General features: G+C 44.2%; 1 long non-coding RNA gene across 1 annotated transcript; it reads left to right on the top strand.

Annotated features, from left to right (window-relative positions):
* The first annotated feature begins 653 nt into the window (after window positions 1–653).
* LOC131507599 (uncharacterized) lies at window positions 654–12,317 on the top strand. Its single transcript, XR_009259584.1, has 4 exons — window positions 654–1,980; window positions 2,536–2,789; window positions 4,544–4,948; window positions 10,055–12,317. It is a non-coding gene; the product is annotated as an uncharacterized LOC131507599 (long non-coding RNA).
* The last annotated feature ends 2,430 nt before the right edge of the window (window positions 12,318–14,747 follow it).

Genomic DNA, 14,747 nt, shown 5'->3' with positions numbered 1-14,747 from the left:
TGAGAAGACAAAGACATTTGGCTTTGAAGGGAAAGAGAGATAGGGGAGTAGAAGATTGAAGCGCTCAAAGGTACCTTTAATGAGTGGCTCTGCCTGCTTTGCAAGGACTTTCCTAATGTGCCTCTGCCAAATTTTTAAACCAAACTAGCACAGCATTCCCATTTCCTGCTTCCAGGTCCTCAGGCTCATGGCTCCCCTCTACCCTCCCTCAGCCAATTATTCTTCTTTCGGTTTCAAGTCCACCCATTCCCCAAAACTCAGCTCGAACCTTACTTCCAGAGGAAGTCTTCTCAGCCGCGTCTTCCTTGTAACTTTTCATCAAAGGTCACTTTTTGTATTTCGCTAGAAACCTAACATTCCTGGCACAATGCCTGGCATACAACAGGAGGCTCTCAGATAATTAGCAGGTAATTATTTTACCTGAAACCCTTGGCTCACTTGGTCAGAACTGTTTCCTCACCATCCTGTGTTCCTGGTGGTTTTCTCTTTTCTCCAGGTTCTGATCTGAACTCTATAGAACCAACAGCCTTCATTGGGTGTGGGGAAGGCAGAGTTTGGAAGGTAAGTGGGCAGTAAAGAAGTTGAAGCAAATGAACCTCCCTTAGAAATGAGATTTTCTAGAGAGATTTGGTGATAAAATAAGGAGAGATCTCAGCAGCTTAAGGGAGGCAAGAGAACAGTGGAAAGTTTCGATCATATTATTTGTCCCTTTTTTCATGACTATTAGTCTGGGGAGACCCTGTGTATGTTTGTCATCAAAAAATGAGGGGCTAGTGAACCCCGCAGTGCAGCTTGATGAAGGTAGTTATTAGAAGGGTAGAGGGACAGATCAGAAGCCTTAGGGCTTTGGAAAATCCATCTGTTAGGTTGCGGAAATTAACATGAAATAACCCCCATCTTCTTAGAGAAGTAAGGAGTAGTATAAGCTCCATCACTTTTAAGAGGTTTTGACTGCTTTGTTCACTGCCATATCCCTCAGAACAGTACCAGACATAGTAGGTGATCAATAAAGTGTTGAATGGGGATAGGATTGAATGTGTTTGAAAGAAGACTGGAAGAAGTCCAAGTATGGACTCTTGAAGTCAGGTGATTTGTTCTATAGTCTGATCAGACTTAGAACAGGCTTTTTTTGGGAGCATTTACATCCTTTCCATTCATAAACACTATTTTCAATAAAGGGAACATAGGTCTTTTTGCCAAATTATACCCTCCTGCCCTAGCAGCCCATATGTGATCACTTCCATAGCTTTAACAAACCCCACTGCCACCACCACCTGGTGGGAGGGCAGGGATTCACGTGTGGCACCCGAAATGAGTTTCCTTTCAAGGGGCAGTACCTATAATTCTCCTCTTTGGTCCTGTCCTTCTAGAGAGTTGGCAGCCACTGAAAACAAGACACGACCATCCTGAACTCTCTTACTGTACAGCTTGGTCCCCATTCAGGGACAAAGAGGCTCTACTCTTCCATTCCTCCTTAGCGAACAGAGTCAGAGGGCCAGATTCAGGGTGCCACTGGCAAAGCCACCTGAGCAGCATGGCAGTGGATGTGATGCTGTTACCTCGTAAAACATCCGTCCACATCCTACCCGTCACTTACCATCGGGATGGCCTAAAAGAGATAGGCCGTGAGCAACTGCTTGGCTTAGAATGCTGTATTCACTGAATAGACCTTTCAAAATCTGCATGAACCAAGCAAATGAATTCAAAACTTTCAAGAGTCCTACTTAAATAGTTAAAGATGCCGTATCCTGTTTTGTTACTATTCTGGTTCAGTTGCAGACAGAGCCAGAAGTAAAATTCTGGTCCGTACACCCTTAGCCTTTTATAGGATACCTAGAATTTTATTTAATGTACTTTCTGAAATCTAAACTTTCTCTTTAAACTAAATTTGATTTCCCCAACTTCAGATTTATTTCTTAGGTGCACTAAGTTAACCATGAAAAGACCACCACATCTTGTTAAAGAACAAACTTCAGTGGAGTACGTTGAAACATCTACGTGGCTTTATCTAAGATTCACATCCCATCTAACTAACAGAAGGGTATTCCAAGGACTTGCATAAATTGGAAGGCTTTGATAGGCAGAACTGGGGTTGGACAAGGAAGTTCCCACCAAAAGAAAAGGAAGGGTTGTTTCTGGCAAGGTCACCTTCCCTTAGGGGGAAGGGCAGGGGGATCTTAGGCGGATCACCTCCCTAGTGCTGATCAGGAAATTCCAGACTGAGTTTAAAACCAAGAGAGGCTGAAACAGCAGGTTAGACATGAAGTCTTGGTGCAGCTTTAACACCAGTGACTCCATTTGGGGCCGGTTGCTTCCTTTTAACCGTTCCCTCCTTTTGATCAAACTCTCAGCCCCACTGAGAGAGGTGATCAAAATTTAAGGCATTAGCGCTTCTCTCAGTGGCCGCTCTAGTTCTCGAAGCGTTCATTCATCCTGGATTTTGCTGACTCTGTGGTACTCGCAGGTCATGACTTCAGGCTCGCGATTTTCCAGTTGCTCATTTTCTTTGTTCCTTTTTTGTTATCCCAATCTTAGGGACATCGTTTCCTTGGTGGCTAGGGGCTGCAAAAACGCATGGAAGGCTTTCAGGAGGATGAAGCATACAGGGAGATCATTATAACTCTAAGCAGGATGAGTCCCAACATTTGGAGTGCACTTCAGAGCCATGGTCCCCAAGACCAAACCAATCAAAGAATGACCCCGTTGAAGAAGTCCCCCTTTTAAGCCATGTGGCTTGCCCACTGATCTTACATAACAGAGTTGCAGCCTCCACAGGAGTGTTAATCCAGGTACAGCACGTTGTGTTGGCTACAGCACTGACACCTCCTTGCTCAGAAGAGCTTTGGCCAGAGAGTATAAGGGTCTTTGCTAGGCAGCTAGCATCTTAGCAACAGAGTCTACAGTGTGTCTAAGAGTTAAGGAGAGGGCTCAAACCATTTTCTTGTATTTACTCCTAAACTAGGGGTCAGTCAGGTTTTTAGCCTGTGTAGGAAGAGAATCTCCAACCCTGAAATAGTCATCCTAAGTGCCTTAGAAAGACGGGTGCTGCTGGTGAGATCTCTCGGTGACCGGGGGCAGATCTGGTCTAGATAATCATGGGAACATAGGGTCCAAATGTGCTAAGATTCACATAGGTAAACATGTCTAATTGTCTAATTGGTACATACTTCTAAGTGGTGGGGGGAGGGGGGTGTCTCAGACATAGTTTGCATTGGCATTGGGAATTGAAGAGAAATTGGTCACAGGGAGGATCTCTTGCATCATGACAAATGTTGCAGTCTGAGAGTTTACCCCCCTTAGCAATGGCCTGGGGGGTACGAATGAGAGCATTGTCTCTCCATGCCAATGCCAGAGTAAAGAAAAGAAAAAGGAGAAAGGGTTTCATGTTTAGTTAAAGTATAAAATCTTGATCCAGCATCTTGGGTGAAGTGAAGGCAGTCTACCTCCATGTCAGCTACCTCTCTTCCTTGTCAAGTCAACTTGTAGGTCTGCATCATCTGCCCACATGTCAGGCGGAACCTTCTTTATCGGTGAAACATGTACCCAAGGCTCAGTGTGTTCTAGTTTTGCAGTAGTGTGTGATTGGGAGCGCTTGCTAAGGTCCTTTCCAATGAGGAACAATGGGGTTGTCTTCCTCTGATGACATTTCCAGAATAATCAACAGGGTCTAGACTGTGAACTACAGGATCCCTTGAAATGGGATCCGGGAAAGCTTCTTTAATCTGTTGACGATATGCTTAAACATAAGACAAACCTAAGACTTACTGTGGCTGGTCATACTAGCCTGGAAGTTGTGTATCTTCAGCAGAAGGTTGTATAACAATAGACACTGGTCTGCCGATGACTATCTTGTGTAGATGGATTTTCCCGAAGGGAGTGCTGTGAACAGTCAGCAAGACCAAAGACAATACTGTAGGCTATGGAAATCCAGTGGTTTCTGCAAGTTTAGACATTTTACATTTGAGGATCCATTGGTTCTCTCAACCTTGCCCGACGATTGAGGGGGATAGAGACAGTGGTATCCGAAGAGGTCTGCAAGGTATTCATTAAGGCTCATATGGTTTACCCAGTGAAGTGGGTGCCTCGATCACTGGAGTTATAGAAGGTATAACCCAAGTGGGAAACACATTTTCCAACAATTTCTTTGCCGTTGTGAGGTCACCAACCGATGTCAGGAGATGGCTTCCGCACACCTGGAAAACACACTTACGATAACAACGTATCGATAACCCGTACCAAGTAGCAGTTGAATGGAGAGCAGCTGCGGGTGTTCAGAGTCCAGAGGAAGGAGGGCTGAGGCTTCCGGGGACAAAAATATCTTGCCAGGATTATGGCCGTGGCAGGCCAGGCATTGCTGGTAGACTGTTTTTTGCAATCTTGCAGAAGCGTCCCTGCCAATATCAATCTATAACTTGAGTCATCCTAAATGCGCTAAGGTGGGCGAAGGAATACAGAAACCGAAAAACAGGGTTTGGGTTATTTAGCTCCAACTGTTTGTTTAATCTACAGCCATCATTTACCCATCTCCATTTCTCTGACAAAGGAGCAGACCGCTGCCATGTTACAAGGACATCGGGATGGCAACACTATGGCAATGCCGAGCCATTTTTCACAGAAGCAGAATGGACTTCCTCCACATGTGCCACAATCTGTACACTCAGCTGCTTCTGCCTTTGCACGAGAGCCAGCCAGGGCATGCTCCGATACTCCATGCCTTCAGAGTGAGCCTCAGTTTTGATAACAGCAATTCCAGAAGGTAAGAGAATGGCAGAATAGCAAGCACCAAGAACATCATTTACTGGCTGCCCATTTTTGACCGGAGTCCCGGAGGACGCAAGAAAAATCCCTTTGTCTCCAGAACGTTCTAAAATCATGGATGACTCCAAAGGCACACCAGCTCTCCATATCAATATTAACAGTTTGTCCTTCGGATAACTGGCGAGCCCAGGTGAGGTGTGGAGCTCTGTGGATTTGGCTTGTGACAGGTTTCTGCTTTCTGGTTGGTCGTATTGAGGAATAACAGCACGACCTGCCTGAAAATTTCCTTTTTTGCCTCTACGGGATGACCCATCAATTAAGCGAGATTAGACCAGGATTAAAGGGGCATCTCGTAAGTCAGGATGAGGCGTCACAAAACGGGAGCTAAGACCTCAGTCCGGGGGCTCACCTTCATCAGACAGACATAGTAACGGAGCCAAATCAAGGGTGTCGCAACGTAGAAGACGTAGTTTAGGTGGTCAAAGCAGAAGGACCTCAGGAAGTCAGTCGACGTGCAGAGAAACGTTGAGTCAGTGCAGAGCGAGAAAGACTTTGGACAAAGTGTGAAGTTTCCAAGTAGATGTCGTTCCCCTGGGTCAGGCCCACGCAGGCTTCCACTCCCCTAGCAGCTGTGGCTCTAGCTTCACATCAGCTGGGACAGGGGCCAGCAACTGAGCCACACTGTATGCTGTCAGAGGCGGCAGGCCTACGTTACCACTACGTCCGTGCGTGAGCATTCCCACGACTTCGTTATCCCCTCCTTGTACAAATACGGTGAAGTGTTTTGAATAGTTAGGTGACCCTGAGGCAGGCGGTTCCTACGGAGCTTGTTTTAGCCTTATAAAAATCTTCTCACATTTGTCTTTCCAAGCAAAGGGTTCAGGGACTGAAATTTTAGGGAGTTCACGGAGTTGGAGAAATTAAAAGAGGATAATTAGGAACCCACAGTCTACAATAAATCCACAAAGCTGTCACTTAACTTGTAAGTCTAAAAGATTCCCGAATTGGCCTAGTTCTTTTTGGAGACAGCTGAATTCCTTCAGAGCTTAGGTCATGACCTAGGTACTGAACAATGTCTAGAGATCATTGTAATTTTTCCTTAGAGACTTGCTGTCCCTTTTCAGCTAACTGTTGCAGCAAATAGATAGAGGATCCCTCTTCGGTAACCACGCACAGCAAAAAGTTTGTCTACATACCATAAAAGGCTCGGTTTCCCGGGGAACTGGAGGGTACTTAGAGCTCAGTGAAGCTAGTTGAGCGAAATAAGGGGCCTGGGTGAGCCTTTCAGGCATAACTACCCGGGTCCAGTGTTGATAGTTTCAAGTAAAGGCAAATAGATAACTGGCTGATGATGTCTCCAGAGATGCCCCAAAAGCAGCAATGAACAGAGTCACGCGGAACTTGGGACATGAGGGTGTTCGGGTTTGGAACAACTGGGAAACCAGGAATGACCATCGTATTCATAGCTCTCAAATCCTGAACGAATTGCCCTCTCTGTCCGTTGGGGGTTTCAGAACAGACGAGATCTATAGTAACTGGTACAGGGAATGATTAGCCCCTGGGCAGTTAGGCCTTCTATTAGGTGGGGTGAGGCCTTGGATGGCCTCACGCTTGAAGGGACATTGAGACAACATAGGGAGAGTTTTATTTATATCTGTCTGAATCATTATGGGTTCTATACTTCTTATTCTTCCAGTGTCAGTATCAGAAGTAGTCCACAGATTTTCGGGCTCCTCCATTAAATTCGGGGACTTTTGTTGGAATTCTTCCTTTCCTGTGTCAAGGACAGACTATAAGGAACATAAAAGATCAGGTTCTGGGGGCGCCTGGGTGGCTCAGTCGGTTAAGCGGCCGACTTCGGCTCAGGTCATGATCTCACGGTCCGTGAGTTCGAGCCCCGCGTCGGGCTCTGTGCTGACAGCTCAGAGCCTGGAGCCTGTTTCAGATTCTGTGTCTCCCTCTCTCTGACCCTCCCCCGTTCATGCTCTGTCTCTCTCTGTCTCAAAAATAAATAAACGTTAAAAAAAAAAAAATTTAAAGATCAGGTTCTGGTGGGTCAGGAAATTCTAAGACAAAGTCTCTATTGGAGGCAAAATATATTAGCCCTTTTAGTTTAGAAAGGAGAGCCCTACCTAATAGATTATCTGGAACTGACTGGCACAGTAAAAAGGAATGTTTGTCAGTAAAAGGTCCCAGAATCATTTGTACTGGTTGAGATAAAAATTCTCTCTGAACTTTATTAGACACCCTCTCCTCCAACTGTGGAAACCTCCTCTTTGCTTTGAGGGTAGGGTTTAAGGTATAACGTATAACTCCGGTATCTATTAAAATTTGGCAAGGTTTCCTATTAATTTTAACATTAGTTTTCCCTTGGCTATTTAAGGGAATTTCTGGTAATAGTTTAGCAGAGAACCCCTCAGAGTCCCTTCAACTCTGAGGGGCCCCCCTTTGAAGGTAAGTATGAGGGCATTTGAGAATAATTTGCATGGGACCTTTGAGGACAATCTCTTTTCCAGTGCCCCAGTTGATTACAGCTGAGACATCAATCTTTGGACCAGCGTTTTGATAATGGACCCCTAGGAAGGTGCAGTGCTAGACGCCCAGGTGTTGTTTGGGTCTCTGGCCTTGGAGCTGTAAAGCTAATAGCTTGGCGGATTTCTGTTGATGATCTTGCTCCAGGGTGCTTTCAAAATACTCAGCTATAGTCATGAGTATTTTCTGGTAGAGTAGTGGCTTCCCATCCTATTTTCTGCCTCTTTATTGATCCACTAATCTCAAGAGATAATCCATGTACGAAGAGGGCAGCCAAAACAGGTTGGGTGACCCTATTTATTGCATGGAACCCCAAATGCCATAGAGAAAGAGCTACAGCCTTCAAAGTCTGCCAGAGATTCATTGGGTTTTTTTTTTTTTTTTTTTGGTTTGCAAGTTTGTATAATAGACCAATGAGGACGGGCAGGAAAGACTCTAGGAGTGGCTTGTAAAAGTTCAGCTGCTATTTTGTGAGCTTTTGCTGGGCCCTGAGACCTTGTAGACCAAAGATCTCAAATATCATCTTTGGCGTCTTGCCATCTTGCTTCCTGCATCCATATTTGGCCTTTACCGGGTCCTACCAACATGTATACGAGCTGTATACACCTGGGGTCATAGACCCTGATAATGACTCTAAATTCTTCAAACAACTTTTGGGGCTCCTCCCCAGGTTAAGGACATTCTTTAACTATGGCCGTTAGTTCAGCCTTTGGCCAAGGGGTGAAAGGTACCTGAGGAGGTTCACCTACAACCGCAAAGTTTTATTTTACAAGGTAACTGTCGGATAATCTCTTCAGAATGGAAGGGTAGATCAGACAATTAGTGAAATGTGGGTTCTCAGGGAAAAAAGGATGAGGGGGGTCACATCAGTCTTTTTATCTTTTTGTTTAAGGTGCCTCTTGTGTCTTCAGTTTTTTATTAGCCCTTGTAAAAAGTCTTTTAATGAAGCTACTTTGGAATCTTAAAGCCTTTTGAAAGCTTCTGCTCACCAATTAAATTAGGCATCCCATTCTGTTTGTTCAACTTGGGATCCCTTGCTCTCAAGTGTGTTTCTTAAATGAGCTATCTTGTCTCATTGGGATGTTCCCTGTAGTGGCTATTGTAATTCTAGGTTATCGTTAGTAAAGTTTTGCCATTTTGCTAGATATGTGCAGCTTCTAGGGTTATAGCTCTTAAACATAAAATCAGCAGGTGTGCCATAAGCTGGTGCCCTCAACTCTTTGGATATAAAGGATCCCATTTCTTTCTTTTATTTTCTTTCAAGTTTATTTATTTATTGGGGGGGGGGCGTGGCAGAGAGAGAGAGAGAGAGAGAGAGAGAATCCCAAGCAGACCCTATGCTGTCAGCACAGAGTCTGACGCAAGGCTCTCTCTCATGGACTCTGAGATCATGATCTGAGCCGAGATCAGGAGCCAGATGCTTAACCAACAGAGCCACCTAGGTGCCCCTAAAGGATCCAATTTCCTTTTTTTTTTTTTTTTTGTTTAAATATTCTTCTTTTTTTTTTTTTAATGTTTATTTATTTTTGAGAGAGAGAGAGAGAGAGACAGATTGCAAGCAGGGAAGGGGCAGAGAGAGGGAGAATCTGAAGCAGGCTCCTGGCTCTGAGCTGTCAGCACAGAGTTGGATGCAGGGCTCAAACTGACAAAGCACGAGATCGTGACCTGAGCCGAAGTTGGATGCTTAACCCATCGAGCCACCCAAGCATCCCAAGGATCCCATTTCTTAATTTAGCTAGGTCTTTGTATTTCCTGGAGCCAAACTAATACCGAAGAGGGTCTATCATAGGAGTCCTTGAGGTGGCACATCCTCTAACCACCTTTACATGCTGGATCTGTGCCCACCAACTTTATTGACTTCCGAAATTCCCATTAGCAACTAGCCCTTGTGTAATACTCACCTAAGGCCTCCCACTGGACCCAGTCTAGCCCAAATTGGACCCAGTCTGATCCTGGACCCAGTCCAACTTTGGTTGGTAACCAGTAACAGTTTCGTGTATGGAACCTAGGAACCGGGGAAAGATTTGAACCAGCAGATCCCAAAGAACAGGACTGTGGACTGATTCCAGACAGCTGCCACCAACAGGTCTCAGTGTGGGGTCAAGGGCTAGAACCAAGGACTGGGGTTTCCAATCAAATAGAGAACTGTGAAAAGTCAATTAGATCAGGAGCTCAATGCAAAGAGAAAAGAGATCAGAACAGAGAACTTAGCAACAGCCCTTGGAAACAGGAGGAGAACTCAAAGGGTTTGCAGGTGCCACGCCTGTGTTTCTTGTTCCCAAATCTGCCAGTTCTCTTCAGTCCCACCCCTGCCACCAAATCGGTTAAAGAATAAAAATTCAATCCAGTAAATAAATCTAGTTGGATTTATTCAATGTTTCATGAATCGGGCAGCATCCCTTAGAAGGGTGCTCCAAGGAGCTATAGAAAATGGAAGGCTTTCATACACACAAATAGGGCAGGACAAGAAAGTTATCTGCAAAAGAAAGAAAAAAAAAAAAGGATTGTTTCAGGCAAGGTCACCTTCCCTTAGGGAGAAGAACAGGAGGTCTTAGGCAGATTACCTCACTAATGCTGATCAGGAAATTCCAGACTGATGAGTTTTAAATTCTACTCCAAGGAGAGGCCAAAACTGCACTAAGTATTAAGGTATTAAGTCTTGGTGGGGCTTAATGTTAGCGACTCCATTTTGGACCTGTTGCTTCTTTTGAACAGTCCATATGCAGTAATTATATTGTCATGCTTTCTCTTTCTGACTAAGTAGAAGACAACTTGACCCTGAAATCTACTCCCAGCAGAACACACTATCTGGCTCTCACTCTTCAGAAAGAGGAAAGCACTCCGTCTAAATTCCCACTACCTTCTTTTCCTGCAAGTCAGACCTTTGGGTTTTAAGAAAGCAGACTACATGCTCAGCTCTGTTTTCCTGCGAGGATTTAAAAAGGGGGGCCAGCTCTGTAATGATCGCTTTCTTGTAGGAAGAGGTCACCCCTGACCCACAATCATTAGAGTGTGAACTTTGAGTCATGGCTCTGCCCTGATCCATAAGCATTCATCCAGAGCTTCTAGGTGACAAATGGCACACAACTGCAAAATTCCAGCCTCTGGCCACTGACCAGAATAGAGCTAATTTATCCTATAAGATTTATGGTTTAAGTCTCTGCTAATGGCATCAGCAAACTGGCTTTAGACTCTTAACTTTTACTCATCTTGATCTGGGAAACATAAGTTCTCTTCTGTTTCACCGTGGTATTAATTCAAAGTACTGTATCCCCTAAATCACAAGCCCGAAAATAGTGGCCCATGGGTATATTTACTTTAATCATCGCTATGTTTAAAACCTGTTTGAATTAATGCCAACATTTGAAATCTAGACAGTTCTCATAAAAATTCAGCTTATTGGCTCCTCTCAAAATGTCAAAAGCCCTAGCCATTCAGGGTCCACATTCCGGGCCACAGCCAGAAGAAATTGAATGGAGTAACCCGCTTCAGCAGAGACAAGTCTCCATAACTCACCAGTCTCCTATCCAAGTCTCTTCACTCCTTTCCATTATTCCTGGCCCCCATAGGCATTTGGGTTTGCGAAGCCTGGCCTCATCAAATAGCCTCCGAAGCCCAGGATTCTGCCTGGAGGCAACAATGCTAGACATGGGCAGCAGCTGGAAGAATCTCCATACAGGCTGCATATAATAATTCTGGTTGCCTGCAGGATCGCTCAACCCTGTCCTTTGCCACACCCTTTCTGTTGGCAGGATACTGGCACAACACAGAGCTTCACCAGCATACAGTGGGATTTCATTCAGAGGGAGATCTGGGACTTCCACTGTGCTCTAGGACCCTGATTCCCATTCTCTCTTTCCAGATACAAGGGCAGAAAAGTGCTGAGTGATGTGTTTTAATGGTCTCCAAATCTGCAGAAAAATTCAATTGACAGACAAGTTTGCTTCTTCTTTCAAACATCTGTATTTTCCGCCCCGTGGGTCAGTGCATTCAACAACGCTATTTAATATTCAATAAATCGAGGCAAATGAAATTACAAAAATGGATCATCACTTTTATGGAAAACCAACTAAACAAATGTTTTGCTTAAAATGTCAGGCACTAGAGGACTTTAATAAAATATTAAAAGTGAGTTCCCTGGAGGAGATGAGCAATTCAAAAATAGAACATATGAGGACAGTGCTAATTGATACTTCAAATATGAATGGCACTCCATGTCCTAATGGATGAGGAATTGTGTTCCCTGATGAGATGACACAAATCACACAGGGGGAATCTCGGGGGCCCAGTGGACAGCAGCTGTGTAGGATCTGAGGCTGTGGGTGTGAACAACAGAGGTCCACGGGAATCCACAGGAGGAATTAGTTCAATGCCATGTAGAACCACACTGTACAGGATTTAGGGTTATGAAAGTTTCCCAGAGTCCTAATTATAAGGTGTAGTCTGAACCCAGACTGTCTCAACCAAGATAAAGCTGTGTAGGGAGGCCAGCACTGCATAGCACTCCTCGTGTTTGCCGAGCCCTTCTTCAAGGACTTAATTTATCCCACCCTCCCTTCTCCTGAATTATCAGTGGTTAATCTCATGCTCTTATTTTGGAGTAACTGCTTAGGTGTGTACCCACTTTGATGCTTTGTCCCCAAACTCTGATGAGGTGCTCCCAAAAGGCTATCCATTCCATAGCTATTTTAGAAATCCCTAGAGGAGTTTTTTTAGGAATGCAGGTTCCAGGGTTTATTCCCAAAGACTCGAACCCAGGAGGTCTTGGTGGGGACCAGGTATTTACATAATGTCCCAGGGGACTCTGATGTATGTATATGGTCTGTGGCCATACCTTAAGAAATGCTATCGTAGAAGGCTGATGCCCACATTTCAGGATTCCATCCCCAGCAACAATTTAAAAACTTACTTTTGAAGAAATGTAAAACATAAAAATCCTGAATTCATAATAGTATGAAACCTTCTTATTCTTATTAGAGGTTGTATTACTTTGAAATTCGAAAAATAAAGGAAAAGAAAAAGAACGTGCCCTGCCTTTCCTGTATGCACTGTTTTTTTATAAGTGGGAGCTTAAGACATGAAGTAAAGGGTGATTGTTGACTTTGTAACAGAGGAATCACATGGACACCATCCGGACCCACTAAGGAAGCCTAGAAAAATGGCACAACTGTGCCATTATGTGCCTCATGATGTGATGCACTAGGAAGTGTGAAGTTTTCTTGCCCCAACATTCAACTCAAATCTCATCAAGCCGGTTTATAGGAAATAAAGAAACAAGTTAAGTGACACCAAAGGGAAGAAAGAAGACAAATCCGGAAAGTGCCATCGTTTTACAGGACAAATTACTCAATTTCTGTGACAAATCAGCGGTCAGGTGAGGAAGGAGGATTGTTATAGAATAAAAGAGACTTAAAGACATAACCAAATGGGTTGTGTTTGGATTCTGATTAGAAGAAGCTAACTGTAAAAAGACTACTCAGAGACTATAGGGGAAATCTAAGTATGGACCTGGTATTCGATGATAAAAATGAGTATGGTTAGGTGTGGAAGTAACATACAATTACATTCAATAATGTTTTTATCGAGGAGTGCCTGGGTGGCTCAGTCGGTGGAACGTCCGACTTTGGCTCAGGTCATGATCTCATGGTTCGTGAGTTCAAGCCCCGCGTCAGGCTCTGTGCTGACAGCTCAGAGCCTGAAACCTGCTTCATATTCTGTGTCTCCCTCTCTCTCTGGCCCTCTCCTGTTCATACTCGGTCTCTTTCTCCCTCAAAAAAAAAAAAAAAAAAGAATGTTTTTATAGATTAGAAATGCATACTGAAGTTTTTATAAGTGAAATGACACAATGTGTGGGATTTTCCTGAAAATGCTTGAGCAAAGCTAAATCCTTGGGTGGATGAAACGAGATTGGCAAAACATGGCTAATTGCGGAAGCCTGATGCTGGGTATGTGAAGCTTTACAATATTCTCCTTATTGGGAATACTTGAAATTTTCCACCATAAAAAGTTTTTTAAAAACATACTTTTGCTGGGATGCCTGGGTGGCTCAGTCAGCTAAACATAGAACTTCAGCTGAGGTCATGATCTCGTGGTTGGTGGGTTCAAGCCCCACGTTGGGCTCTGTGCTGACAGCTCAGAGCCTGGAGTCTGCTTCGGATTCTGTGTCTCCCTGTCTCTCTCTGCCCCTTCCCCGCTCATGCTCTGTCTCTATCTCTCAAAAAAATGAATAAACGTTAAAAAAAAAACTCATACTTTTACTGTCGGCACTCACCCCCTATAAGTCAGGCTACTAAGTCAAGAAGCAGGGGTGATTATTATTTAGGAATTAACATTCTTTTCTAAGGATAACTCCCCTGTAAACGCTCTTAGAAGGGCATTTGAAAGTGAAAACTCAGTTTTCATATCCAGAAGTCCATTTTCTTTCCCCTCTCACAGCCCAGCAAAGCACAGCGGTGTTTCCTCGGCCACATTACCCTCTTCTGTGATAGCTTGATGAGGCGAAGAGCATAAATGGAAGTTCATTTGCTGCTTTGACTGCTAGAGAACCATTAAAAGACCTTTAAAAGCATCACTCATCTGTTAAGTGAAAGAAAACTCATCATTAAGTTAAGGGAAGACAACTCTTCCCACTCAGGAGTTTTGGGCGTAAAATGCACTAGATAATGAAAAGAGTGAAGCAAAAGTGTTCGTGCTTTGTTGTAGCTCTTTTTCTAGAGCACACGGAGAGCCGCCTTAGAATATACACAACGGACTTTCCTCTTGGTCACCAAAAAGACGATAGCTTCAGATTAAGAATTAAAAATCCCTGAGCCAAAAAGTACTCTAATTATCTGGGCACACTTGTAAATTTTGAGCTCAATACTGTAAAGATGCGTGCAGTACTTTAATTCTGAAAGGCTCTCTGGCACTCATTGCCTTTCCAGCCACATTTGGCGGCTTCGCTCATTCGGGGCGGCTAATTAACACCCACAGCACAATTCTCTTGGCCAGGATTCCTTCAAATGCCTATCTCCAAGCCACCAGACATCAGCTAGGATGTTAACCTAGGCTCTTTTGAGCAATTCCATAATACCTCCAACTTTGTTTTTTTAAAAATCTCAGCCAATGACCTACCGGTTGCTTTTATGGCATCCAGTGCCATGAAAGCCAAGTTCTAAGGACACGAGCAGAGTTTCGCAGAATGTGCTCTGGTAATACCCTCATCGGGATCAACCAGTGTGTTCAAATCTGCAGAATCCGGGCCCCCTCTCAAGTCTACTAAGTGAGACTTTCTGCTGCTGCTGGGGCCTAGATTTCTGCTCCTTAAAGCAAGAGTGCCCGGTGGTTCTTCCACACACAATTTGACAACGAGACTTTCCAGAATGGAGGTGGCTCTTCAAGTTTATGAGAAGAACAGAGGGTAGAGAAACAAGTGAACCGGTATCAAGAGGAGGCAGTCAGCCAGCTGGCCGAACACT

This window comes from Neofelis nebulosa, chromosome 3, assembly GCF_028018385.1.
Source record: "Neofelis nebulosa isolate mNeoNeb1 chromosome 3, mNeoNeb1.pri, whole genome shotgun sequence".
Classification (NCBI taxonomy): domain Eukaryota; kingdom Metazoa; phylum Chordata; class Mammalia; order Carnivora; family Felidae; genus Neofelis; species Neofelis nebulosa.
The sequence above is the reverse complement of the archived record's forward strand: the minus strand, read 5'-3'. Positions and strand labels throughout refer to the sequence as shown.